Raw genomic sequence first — 12,443 nt, 5'->3', positions numbered from 1 at the left:
GGAAGACAAAGGAAAGAAGAAAAAATAAAGATCAGTTCAAGACTATAGAAAGAATTCTTTATTCTTTTATTCTTTGTACGAATTTGTACATAAGAAAAATTATTTTATCTACAATCAATTCGAAGAATATTTTTTTGAGTTCAGTTGATCAGTTCATACTTTACAATTTTTGTCAAACACCAAAAAGGGAAAAATTGTTGGAAACTTAATTTCGATTGTTTGACAAACTAAGTGATTAATTAATTGGACTAACTGATCAAGTTAATTGTAGTAACGGAACTATACAAATCAACTGACAGTTGCCTAACTGAAGATTAATGCTCAGTTTATCGAAGGCAACTGAAACCAGCTGAACTGAACTATCGAAGACAACTAACTGATTAGTTGGAAACTGATCAGTTGACATATTCAGTTTTGAGCTTATCAGCTGATCATTCAACTGTATACGTCATCATTTGAAAAGGACATTCAACCGACAACAGTACAAAGCAGACTGCAACTCGTAGTGGAACGCCGCATTTCAGAGCTTACAGTGTATGAATGTCAGAAGAATATCGACGTGGCAATCAACGGATATATTGATTCAAATTACATATAAATTTACTATTTAAGAGAAGCCTATAAAAAGGTGAGAAGAGCAGTTGAGCAAGCAACCAATCGATTTATCTGTTCTCAAGTTTGCTGTTACCCTGCTGAATTCATAGCTCTCACTCAAAGATTAAAAGCTCACACTTATCTGATTTATTTGTAGCATTTGAGGCTTCATTTCGAGCTTACAAGCACAAATCGTTTTATTGTATTTTATCTTATCTAGATAAGTTGTTTTTAGTTCAGTCAAAGTATTGTGAGATATTCAGTTAACTAAGAGTTTCAGTTTTGGCAGTGTTAAGTCCAAACTGAAGTGGGTCTGTACAATCTTTGTATCGATCAAAGTCTTTTAGTGCATATCTTATCCTTGTAATAGAAGGGGTGACGTAGGAGTTATTTTATTCTCCGAAAATCTATAAATCTTCGTATTATTACTTCAGTTATTTATTCTGTCTTTCAGTCAGTTTATATCTGCAACTATTATCAATTAAACTGATTGTCATTGACTGACAAGATTCCTAATTTCAGTTTGTCACAAAACTGACACTTCATTCGAAAAGATTCAAAAATCGTGAGTGTTTATTCAACCCCCCCTTCTAAATACATTTCAACCTATCAACCGATCCTAACAACCATCTTCGTTCAGTTTTGTTTCTGTATACCCACTTTGTACCTATAATTGTTTTAGAAACTAATCTTTGAACTAAGTTCCAGACTTTGTTCTGGGTAAACTGATTTAGTTCTTCTTGCATTGCATTTATCAAATTAGGATCAGAAAGAGCTTCATCAGTTTTCTTAGGTTCCAGTTGGGAAACAAAAGCAGAATGAACAAATAAATTAAACATTTGATTTCGAGTTCTTACCAGATCAGATGGATTACCTATCACCAGTTCTGGTGGATGTGATTTCTTCCATTTGTATTCAGTAATTTTTGCATCCATCTCAGCAACTGCTTCAATTTGAAACTCAATGTTTTATTCAGCTTCAGTTGCTGCTGTATCATTTGGTAACTGATTGTTATCATTTTGCTCCACCAACTGATTATCAGTAATAATTTCTTGTTCAACTGTTGATCCAACACTTCTGGTTCTGGTGTTTGAAGGATGTTTCGATTAATATGATTCTCCTCTTCATTATCATCCTCAAACTGATATTTGTAAATTGATCAACTAGATCAAGTGGATCAGTTGGCTTATCAGTTAGCATAGAATTATCAAATACAACATGAATAGACTCTTCTACATTCAAAGTGCATTTGTTAAAAACTCTGTAAGCTTTACTTACGGAAGAATTTCCCAAAAATATTCCCTATGTAGATTTAGCATCAAAGGCTTTTAAATGATTTTTGCCATTGTCAAGAATAAAATATCTGCAGCCGAATATCTTGAAATAAGAAACCATACTTTTGCGTCATGCTAGATCTCATACGGTGTTTTCACATGATTCTTGTTAATCATTGATATGTTCTGAGTGTAACATGAAGTGTTTACTGCTTCTGCCCAAAATCTTTGAGAAATACCAAAATCAGCAAGCATTGTTCTAGCAGCTTTTTTAAGGGTCTAATTTCTTCTCTCAGCTGCACCATTTTGCTGAGGAGTTCTTGCTGCTGAGAGCTCATGCTTGATTCCAGCATTTTCTAAAAATTGTGAAAGATTTTGATTGATGAATTCAGATCCTCGATCAGACCTTATTCGATCAATCCCAACTGTTTTTGATTTAAAATTCGTTTAAAAGCTTAATCAGTTGTACAACAGTTTGGTCTTTGGATTTGAGAAAAATAACCCAAGTAAATCTTGAAAAATCATCGACGACTACTAGAGTGTATTTCATTCCCCATAAACTCATGACTGGTATAGGACCGAAAAGATCCATATGTAGCAGTTCTAAGCATCGGGAAGATGATTTACAACCCTTATTTTTTAAATGAAGATCTTACTTGCTTACCAAACTGACATGCTGAACAAATTTTATCTTTTGAAAAATCTATTTTGGGCAAATCAGTTACAAGATCATGGTTACTCAGATAAGCAATATATTTAAAGTTTATGTGGTTCAATCTCTTATGCCACAACCAATTTTTAGAAGATTTGGAAGCTTTAAGACAAACTGGTGCATAAGGTTGTTCAGTCCAACTGACTTTGTAGGTATTCCCACAACGATTGCCAGTTACGATGACTTCATCAGTTGAGTCTCTAACTGAACAGGTGTGTTTATCAAACTGAACCGAGAATTTATTGTCGCATAACTGACTGATGCTAATCAAGTTATACTTCAAATTCTAAACTAATAAAACATCTTTAATCGTAAAATTACCATGGATAAGCTTACCCTTACCCACAATTTTACTTTTGGAGTTGTCTCCAAAACTGATATTTGGACCAGTGTATTTGATCAGTTGGGATAGCAAACTTGCATCCCCTGTCATGTGACGCAAGCATCCACTGTCCAGATACCAGATTCATTCTTTGTTTGTACATGTCACCTGCAATCACACACAATATATAATCTTGGTACCCACAACAATTTGGGTCCTAAACTGATTAGTCCTTTAGGAACCCAGACTTGATTCAAGTTGTTGTGTTCTAGATAGTTTTTCTCGGCTTGTGTGTGCTTGATGCGCAGTGTGCGGATGAAGCAATATGAGTTTTATCCTCTTTCAACTGGTTATTCAGTAGATATCTTTTCTGAACTGGCTTGTTGTTAATGTAATTGGAGTAGCCATTTGAATAGTTCAAGTATTTATTACTGAACCTTTTTGATGACTAACTTAGTGGGTCAGTTGAAATTTTTGGAACCAATACCTATCTTCTAGCCTTTTTCTTATTTTCAATAGGCTGTATAACTGGTTTACTTGGCTCTATTTATTCTTGTACCATAACTGATTTTACAAAGTGAATATATTTCCCTTTGTTTGTATTCAGTTTTGGTTGAGTATCACTGGTGGAAGTGGAATTTTTATCTTGGTCGCTGAACCCTAAACCAGTTTTATCAATAACTGATTTTTGCTTATTTGTATTTCAGCTAATGCAACAAATGATTTGTTTCATGATTTAATATGCTCTGATTATTTTGAGTTTTCAAGCATCAACTGTTGAATCATTGATTGATTCTTGCTTCTTTCAGCATTGAGCTCAGCAATCTCCCGTTTAAGACTCAACAGATTAACTGATTCATCAATTTCAGTTTTATTGACTTTGGATTAGTTTGCTTTGCTCTGGCCTCTTCAAAATATAAGGCAAGCTTGTGATATTCATTTACCATGTTATGAAGTGTAGAAATGAGTTCATCTCGTGTGAAATGAGTGAGCTAAAGTCAAATACATGTTGACTAGTTGACTCCAGTTTTGTGTCACCAGCCATTAGGCACTTGACTTCTTCATCATCGTCACTGGAGCTGCTCAAGCTCTCAGAATCTGAATCATCACTGTTAGATTCTTCCCATTTTGACTTGATTTCCTCAGCTAGAAGCAACTCATGCTTCTTTCTATAAAATTTCTTATCATCTTTCGATCTTCTTTTGTGCTCATAGGATTTCTTTCCCTTCTCAGTTGAGCCACGACTGTCCTTCTTATGCTTGGTACAGTCAGCAATTAAATGACCAGTTTTGCCACAGTTGTAGCAAGCATTAGGTTCTTCTTTGGAATGATTCTTCTGATACTGTCTCTGGAAATTTCCTCGGTTTCTTCTCATGAATCTTCCAAATTTTTTGACGAATAATGACATAGCGTCATTACTTAACCGATCAGAAGATTTGTCAACTGAACCAGTTGGCTCCAGTTTGACAGCAGTTAAGGCAGTTGTAGCAGCTGGTGTAAAAGGTTCTCCTTCTCTGGTTTGCAACTCAAACTCGTAGGCTTTTAAGTCAGCAAATAAGTCATGAAGTTCGACCTTGTTCAGGTCCTTTGACTCTCTCATTGTCATGGTCTTAACATCTCATTCCTTGGGAAGACCTCTGACTACCTTCAGTGCTACCTCTTTGTTTGAATACACCTTTCCGAGTGCATTCAGTTCTTTTATAATGCTGCTGATTCTTTCATCATACTCATGCATGGATTAACCATTCTTCATCTTGATGTTGTCAAACTTTTGAACTAGCAACATATAGTTTATTCTCTTTGGTTGGCTCATTGCCCTCACAAAGTTGTATCAGTTTCTCCCATATTTCCTTGACAGTTTTGCACATTTTTATCTTGCTGAAAGTGACTTTATCCAGGGTTTTGTATAGGATGTCTTTTGCCACGTTGTCCAGATTGGCTTTTCTCTTATCTTCAGCTGTCCATTCATCTCACGGGTTTTTCAATACTATATGGTGCCCCATCAGTTATGGCAACAGCTGTGTTTGCCTTCAATATCTTCATGGGTCCGTCTATGATAACGTACCACATGTCATCATCTTGTGCAGCTAGATGAGCCTACATTCTGATTTTCCAATCATCAAAGTCTTCTCTGGAGAACATTGGAATTTTGTTGAATGAAGACATATTGATCAGTTTCTATATGGAAGTATTCTGGAACAAGATTCAACTACTATGATACTTCTTGATAGGATCGGATAAGGGTGAAAGAGTGTTTAGAAGGGGGGAGGGTTGAATAAACACTCACAATTTTCGAAAACCTTTTCGACTGATGAGTCAGTTTAGTGATAAACTGATACTCGAGAATCTTTTAAGTCAATATCAATCAGTTATCAAATAGTTGTGCGGAAATAAACTGACTAATAGATAGAATAGAAACTGAAATAATAAGACACATGATTTTATGAATGTTTGGAGATTTCAAACACTCTTACGTCACCCCTTCAATCTCAAGGATATGATATACACTAAAAGACTTTGATCGATACAAACACTTGTACAGACTCACTTCAGTTTTGGACTTAACAATGCCAAACTGAAACTCTTAGTTACAAACTAGTTTTCAGAACTCAATAGAACTGAATAACTCTAACACAATTGATCTCTTCTAGATGGAGTAATACAGTTTGTGTTGAAAGCTCGAATTATAGCCTAGCAGATATGAATGTATACAATAAGCGTGAGCTTTTCTGTTTACAAAAAATTCAGCAGAGTACTGAATAGATTTCGAGTGCTCAAGAATTCAGATGTTCAATGATTCAGTAGTTTGAAAGTTGTCTTCTGTTGATCTTCTCTGCTATTTATAGGCTTCCCTCCAACGGTAATATTAAATACAATTTGAACCTTTCTATCCGTTGCATGCCACAGTCAACATTCTTCTGACAGTCGTACACTGAAGCTTTTCTATAATGCAGCGATTCCACTACTTGTTGCAGTCAGCTTTTGTTGGTTGAATGTCTTAACTGATGACGTGTATAGTTGAGGAATCAGCAGATAGAATGTAGTTGAGAAGCTCACAACTGTCTGTAGTAACTGATCAGTTCCAACTGATCAGTCAGTTGTCTGCGTAGTTCAGTTGCTGGTTCAGTTGCCTTCGAAAGTCTACTTGTTTTTCTTCAGTTAATGGCAACATATTTTAGATCAGTTATCATTGTTTTTAGATCAGTTAGACGCTCAGTTTGTCAAACATCCGAAATTCAGTTTCCAACACCATCAGATCTCGAAAGCTCGTTATCGATTGGCTCCTAAATAGATGAAAGAATTGAAAGAAGAGTTACAAGAGTTACTTGATAAATGGTTTATTAGACCGAGCTTTTTACCGTGGGGTGCACCTGTTTCATTTGTGAAAAAGAAAGACAGTACCCTTCGTCTATATATTGATTATAGGAATTGAACAAGGTGACAATCAAAAATAGATATCCACTCCTCAGAATTGATGATTTGTCTGATCAATTACAAGGAGCTGCTATTTTTTCGAAGATTTATTTACAATCAGGCTATCATCAACTAAAAGTAAAATCAGACGATATCTCAAAGACAACCTTCCGAATGAGGTATGTGCATTATGAATTTCTTGTAATGCCATTTGGACTAACGAATGCACCAGCTGCTTTTATGGATTTGATGAAGAGAATTTTCAAGCCATTTTTAGACAAGTTCGTGATTGTATTTATAGATGATATTCTCATCTACTCACGAACTGTCGAGGAGCATTGAGAAAATATAAACTAGTTCTGCAAACTTTGAAAGATAAACATTTATATGCCAAGTTGAAGAAATGCGAATTTTGGCTTGAACAAGTAGCATTCTTGGGCCATATCATCTCCAAAGAAGGCGTTTCAGTTGATCCAAGCAAGATTGAAGCTATTAATAACTGGCCACGACCAACTACTGTTGCTGACGTACGTAGGTTTCTTTGGTTGACTTGTTATTACTGTCGTTTTATAGCAGGATTATTAAAAATATCATTGCCCTTAACTGCTTTGACAAGAAAAGATGTGAAATTTGTATGGAACGAAGCATGTGATCGCAGTTTCCAAGAGCTAAAGATAAAATTGACATCAGCACCGGTACTTACGATTCCAGAAGGCTCGGGAGGACTTTATTGTACAATGATGCGTCAAAACATGTCCTAGGAGCAGTCTTAATGCAGCACGGGAAATTGATTGCTTATGCATCAAGAAAATTGAAGGAATATGAAAAGAACTATCTCACACATGATTTAGAACTGGCAGCAGTGGTATTTGCGTTGAAATTATGGCGCCATTATCTGTATGGTGAGCTGTGTGACCACAAGAGTTTGAAATATTTCTTCACGCAAAAAGAACTGAATATGCGACAACAACGCTGGTTGGAATTACTAAAAGATTACGATTGTGTTATTAATTATCATCCAGGTAAAGCTAATGTTGTTACAGATGCATTGAGTCAAAAATCCAGTTTTATTGCCGCAATGCAAGTACAAGAACAAATCTTATGGGATTTACAGAACTTGCTGATTGACATTATTTTTAATTGAACTGCAATCCGGTTGTACTGCAATCCGGTTGTCATCCCTCGTGGTTTGACCAACACTTGCAGACAGAATCAAGGTCGAACAAAGTGCAGATAATGAATTACAACAACTGAGACAGCGAGATGAGGAAAGAGCAAATTTTAACTTTGAATTGAATGTGGAAGGAACGTGGACATATCGAGGTAGATTGTGTGTGCCAAAATAAAGAATAATAAGAACTGACATTCTTATAGATGCACATGCTACACCCTATTCGATTCATCCAGGAGGCATGAAAATGTACAAAGATTGAAAACCATTATTTTGGTGGAAAGGAAATTGCTCAATTTGTTGCACAATGTCTAACTTGTCAACATGTCAAGACTGAACATCAAAGACCAGCAGGACTCCTTAAATCATTACCGATTCCTGAGTGAAAATGGGAACATATCACAATGGATTTCATCCTTGGTTTTCCAAGAACACAAAGAGGATTCAATGCTATCCTGGGTTATTGTGGATCGACATACAAAATCAGCTCACTTTCTTCCGGTGAAGACCATATACACGATGAATTAATATGCTGAAGAATACATCGATGAGATAGTGAGGCTTCATGACATCCCAATGTCCATTGTATCTGATAGAGATCCCAAATTTATGTCTGCATTTTGGAAAAGTTGACATCATGCTATGGGAACTCTATTAGCATTTAGTACAACATTCCATCCTCAAACTGATGGACAATGAGAACAAGTGAATCAAATATTGGAAGATATGTTGAGGGCATATATTATTGACTTTACAGGCAGTTGGGACAGTAAACTACCGTTGGCTGAGTTTACATATAACAATATTTATCAGTCAAGTGTTGGAATGGCACCATATACTGCATTATATGGTAGAAAATATCGATCTCCAGTACATTGGGATGAAATAGGATAAAGATAGTTATTAGGCCCTGAATTGGTGCAACAGACAGCAGAATTGGTAACCAAGATCAGAGAAAGAATGCACACTGCCCAGAGCCGACAGAAAAGTTATGCTGGTGTGCCACGTTGTCAATTGGAATTTCATGTTGGTGACCATGTATTTGTAAAAATATCACCATTAAAGGGCATTTTGCGTTTTGGTAAGAAAGGAAAATTAAGTCCAAGATATATTGGTCCTTTTAAAATCTTGGACATAATAGAAGACAGAGCCTACCGAGTTTCTTTACCACCGAATTTGTCAAATGTTCACAACGCTTTCCACGTTTCCTTGATACGAAAGTATTTGGCCAATCCATCTCACATTCTTCATTATGAACCATTGGAGCTTGCATCGAATCTCTCGTATGAAGAACGACCGGTCCAAATCCTCGATAGGAAATCTAAAGTATTACGAGGCAAGGAAATACCCTTAGTGAAACTATTATGGCGCAACCATGCAATCGAAGAAGCAACTTGGGAGCGAGAAGATGAAATCCAACAGAGATATCCTGAATTATATGGTACATCAAATTTCGAGGATGAAATTCTTTGAAGGAGGAGAGAATTGTAATGCCTGGTTACTCGTACAAATGATTAATGATGCATTTATGTCATTTATTATATAGTTATTTTACTCATTATGTTTCATGTGTTGATTGAGGTATCAATAGTGAGATTGAATATGATTTATATATTTTCCATGGTGTATTGGGAAGGAATTTATGTCTAGATAGTGATAGTAAGATGTGTAGGTAAAATAGTGTAATGAAAGTTGATATGGAACTGCAGGAAATAAGATGAAAATATGACAGTTCTTACGTGTTTAAGCACAATGATTTGGATATTTATCCAAATTTTGTGAGGCTATAACCATTAAAAAGCTAAGATATAAAGTTACAACTTTCATGTCTTGAGTTTTGTCCAAATCATTGTGGAAGACAAGCCAAAAGCGCCCATAAATGTGTTGTGTGTACCGTTATTCTTACAATGACACATTTTGGTAGATTGAGCATAAATGTTTGGTCAGACCTTCAAATGACATGAAGCCAATTGGAGAGGCAAGCCCAGACATTGGGCTACAACTTTTATGTTTTCAACCTTTTCGGATTATGAAGGGAAGAGCCTTTTCTAGAGCAATTTTTGATGAAACTGTGTGCAGAGGCAGAATGGGTGGCGCTCGAGCGGTAAAATCTTACCACCCGAGCAACGGTGCACCAAAAGTTCAGTATTTGGGCAGAAAGTTCCGCGCTCGAGCTATAATATGTTACCACCCAAGCGCCGCCTTATATGTTAAAAGATAAGTTTTGAAATCTTTAAGCTTCTTTACAACTCCTTCAACCTCGACTCAGCAAAACACTCGAAAGAAACCAAGAATTCTTCCTCCAAAAGCTACCTTCTTCTTTTCCTTCATCAGTTTGAAGTTAGAATTTAGTTCTCCATCACAAGAACTTCCTAAGGGTGTAAGTTTTCATCTCTTTTGATTGTTATATAGGTAGGGGTGACTTTCACCTAGTATAAAATTAGTTATTGGATTATTGATATGTTTGACAGCATAAGAGCGAGAAACATCGTCTCAAATAAGTATTCTTATGCTTGAACTGTAAGTTGGCATGTTCTTGAAGTAATACATGAGTAATATTATGTATTTCAAATGCTTCCCATTGATTATTGTTATATGTACATTGTTAGTATGTTTATTGATGAAAACATAGCACTATATTCCATTGTTATGTATTAAATATGAAAGACATTCATGAATATTGAAGATGAGTGTTATGTCATGAACATGAACATGAAAGAAAAGGAAAATAACTGAATTTTTATGTGATATATGAGCTTGTTGACATCATGGGTGGTTTTAAGTCCACCAAACCTATTGACCAATATATGATAATGGGGCGTGGAGTTGTCAAAGGTGCTCCCTAACGTCCAACACAGTAGTAGCTATATAATAAAGCAAGCACAGTAGTGCAGGTCAACTGATGAGGCTCAAGTACAAAAATGAACATGAATATATGCTATTATATGACATGATTTAAAGATTCATTGTTGATCACGATTTGATATATATGTTCTTTCTATGCATATTGATACGTATAAGTGACAACTTATTGAGATTTATAAACTCACGTAGCTCATGTATTACAGGATCAGGTAATGAAGATACATAGGATGCCGGTTCGCCAATAGATGCTTGTGACGTTCCCTACCTCGACAAGAACATGGACATCTTATTGTATAGCTTCTGTATATGTATTATGATAAATTTTATGTCATGGTTTGAAACGAAGTTTATGATTATATGTATAACGATACGGGGTATGTTTGTATATGAAAATATGCTTATATATATTCATCGATCTTGTTGCTTGAGTTTTGGGTTTTACAAAAATGTGGGGACATCATGCCAAAATTTTTATAAACCGTCAAATTGATACTCTTATTTGAATTGCTTCATAATATAGGTATATCATTGAAACCCTATTTTGATTACAAATATAATCATGTCAATTATAGAAGAAGGGTGTTACATTTCTGGAAAAACATTCAACTTTTAAAACGTAATACTTTTTGATAACTTCGATTGGAGAGTAAATTCATAATTTTCGGACAAGAAACGAGTGAGTTATGATCATTCTCGTGTGACTGCTCAAACTATGAGTCTATAAAATATGTTCTTCATGTTTCTTGAGTTTTATTGGTTGCAAGATCTGTTGGGAATCTCCGAGTGGTCATTGCTACATTTAGGTATGTCATGGGTTGTGGTCATACGCTAATCGGTGTTTTGTTTCGAGTCGGTATGGGTTCGGTTACATTAGAAGTCATAGGGAATTGAATGGGTAGAAGATGAAATTTTTTTGGTTCGATTCGCACAGGGTTAGCGCCGCAGCTTCGTGAAGGGTAGCGCCACGACACTTGTTGGTAGCGCTTAGGCGCTTGACCAAGCGATGCAGCGCTACACCTCAGCGCTGGTTCAGGGGTCTTCGAGCTTCAATTTTAGGTGTTATTGCTTCATTTGGGTATTAATACGTCGTTATGTCCAAGCTTAGTGAGGGTTAGATTAGACGTTACAAAGTTTAAATAGGGAACGTTGAACTATGGTTTAAGCGAGGTCTGTGTCTCCAATTGCTTGGGAAATGTTCATAGTCCATGTGAAGATTGTTTCGGGGTTCGAGGTCATGGTTTAGTATGTTAATTAAACATGGTCAAGTCCCGAGTGGTCTAGAAATTCATAAGTTATTTAATTTCTTCGGTGGTAAGTTTGATTGGTACGATTAAGTTATGGAATTTTAAGTTGTTTGAATAATGTATTTGTATGTTTGTGCAGCATTAGCCCAGGCGAGATCCAACGAAGCCCTCAATGCTATGTTAGTATGTTTGACGTGCAAAAAAAATAAAGTTTCATGTTTTTGAGGTAATGCGATTTGTCTTGTGACTAATTATGAACAGGTTTGGAAGCCGTAGAATGTGTCCGGGGACCTCTACACCCCGGTAAAGCATGACCGGGTTATGATCATGATTGGGAAGCGGTAAAGCATGACTAGGGACCAATCCACCCGGTAAAGCATGACCGGGGATCTTATGTATGTGGCCGTAGACATCCATGTCAGTCCAGTACTGTGGTTTAGTCTGATGAGGCGCATTATATTATGGGTCACTTTCTTTGAAACATACACAAAATAATGATGATTATGTATGTTTAAGTATGTATGTTGAAAGTATAATATGAAAAGTGTATGAATTGATGGCACGTCTATATGTCTGTAAGTATGCTCAGAGTTTAAATATGTATTGGGGTAATTTAAAATGCATGTGAATTTATTATGTATTACTTGCTATTATCAATTTATACATGTAGAATCTTTAGACTCACTAGACTTGATCGATGTAGGTGAGGACAAGTATGACGAAACGAGAGGTGGGGATCAGTGAGTTGGCTCAGACTGTGCGGAGGCCTAACCTGAGGACCGCTTTAGTTTCAAGAGTTTTATGCATGATAAAATTGTTTACTCTGATTTTTAATTAAATTACTATA

Source organism: Primulina tabacum, chromosome 3 (genome assembly GCF_025594145.1).
Source record: "Primulina tabacum isolate GXHZ01 chromosome 3, ASM2559414v2, whole genome shotgun sequence".
NCBI classification, from domain to species: domain Eukaryota; kingdom Viridiplantae; phylum Streptophyta; class Magnoliopsida; order Lamiales; family Gesneriaceae; genus Primulina; species Primulina tabacum.
Note: the sequence above shows the minus strand (reverse complement) of the source record.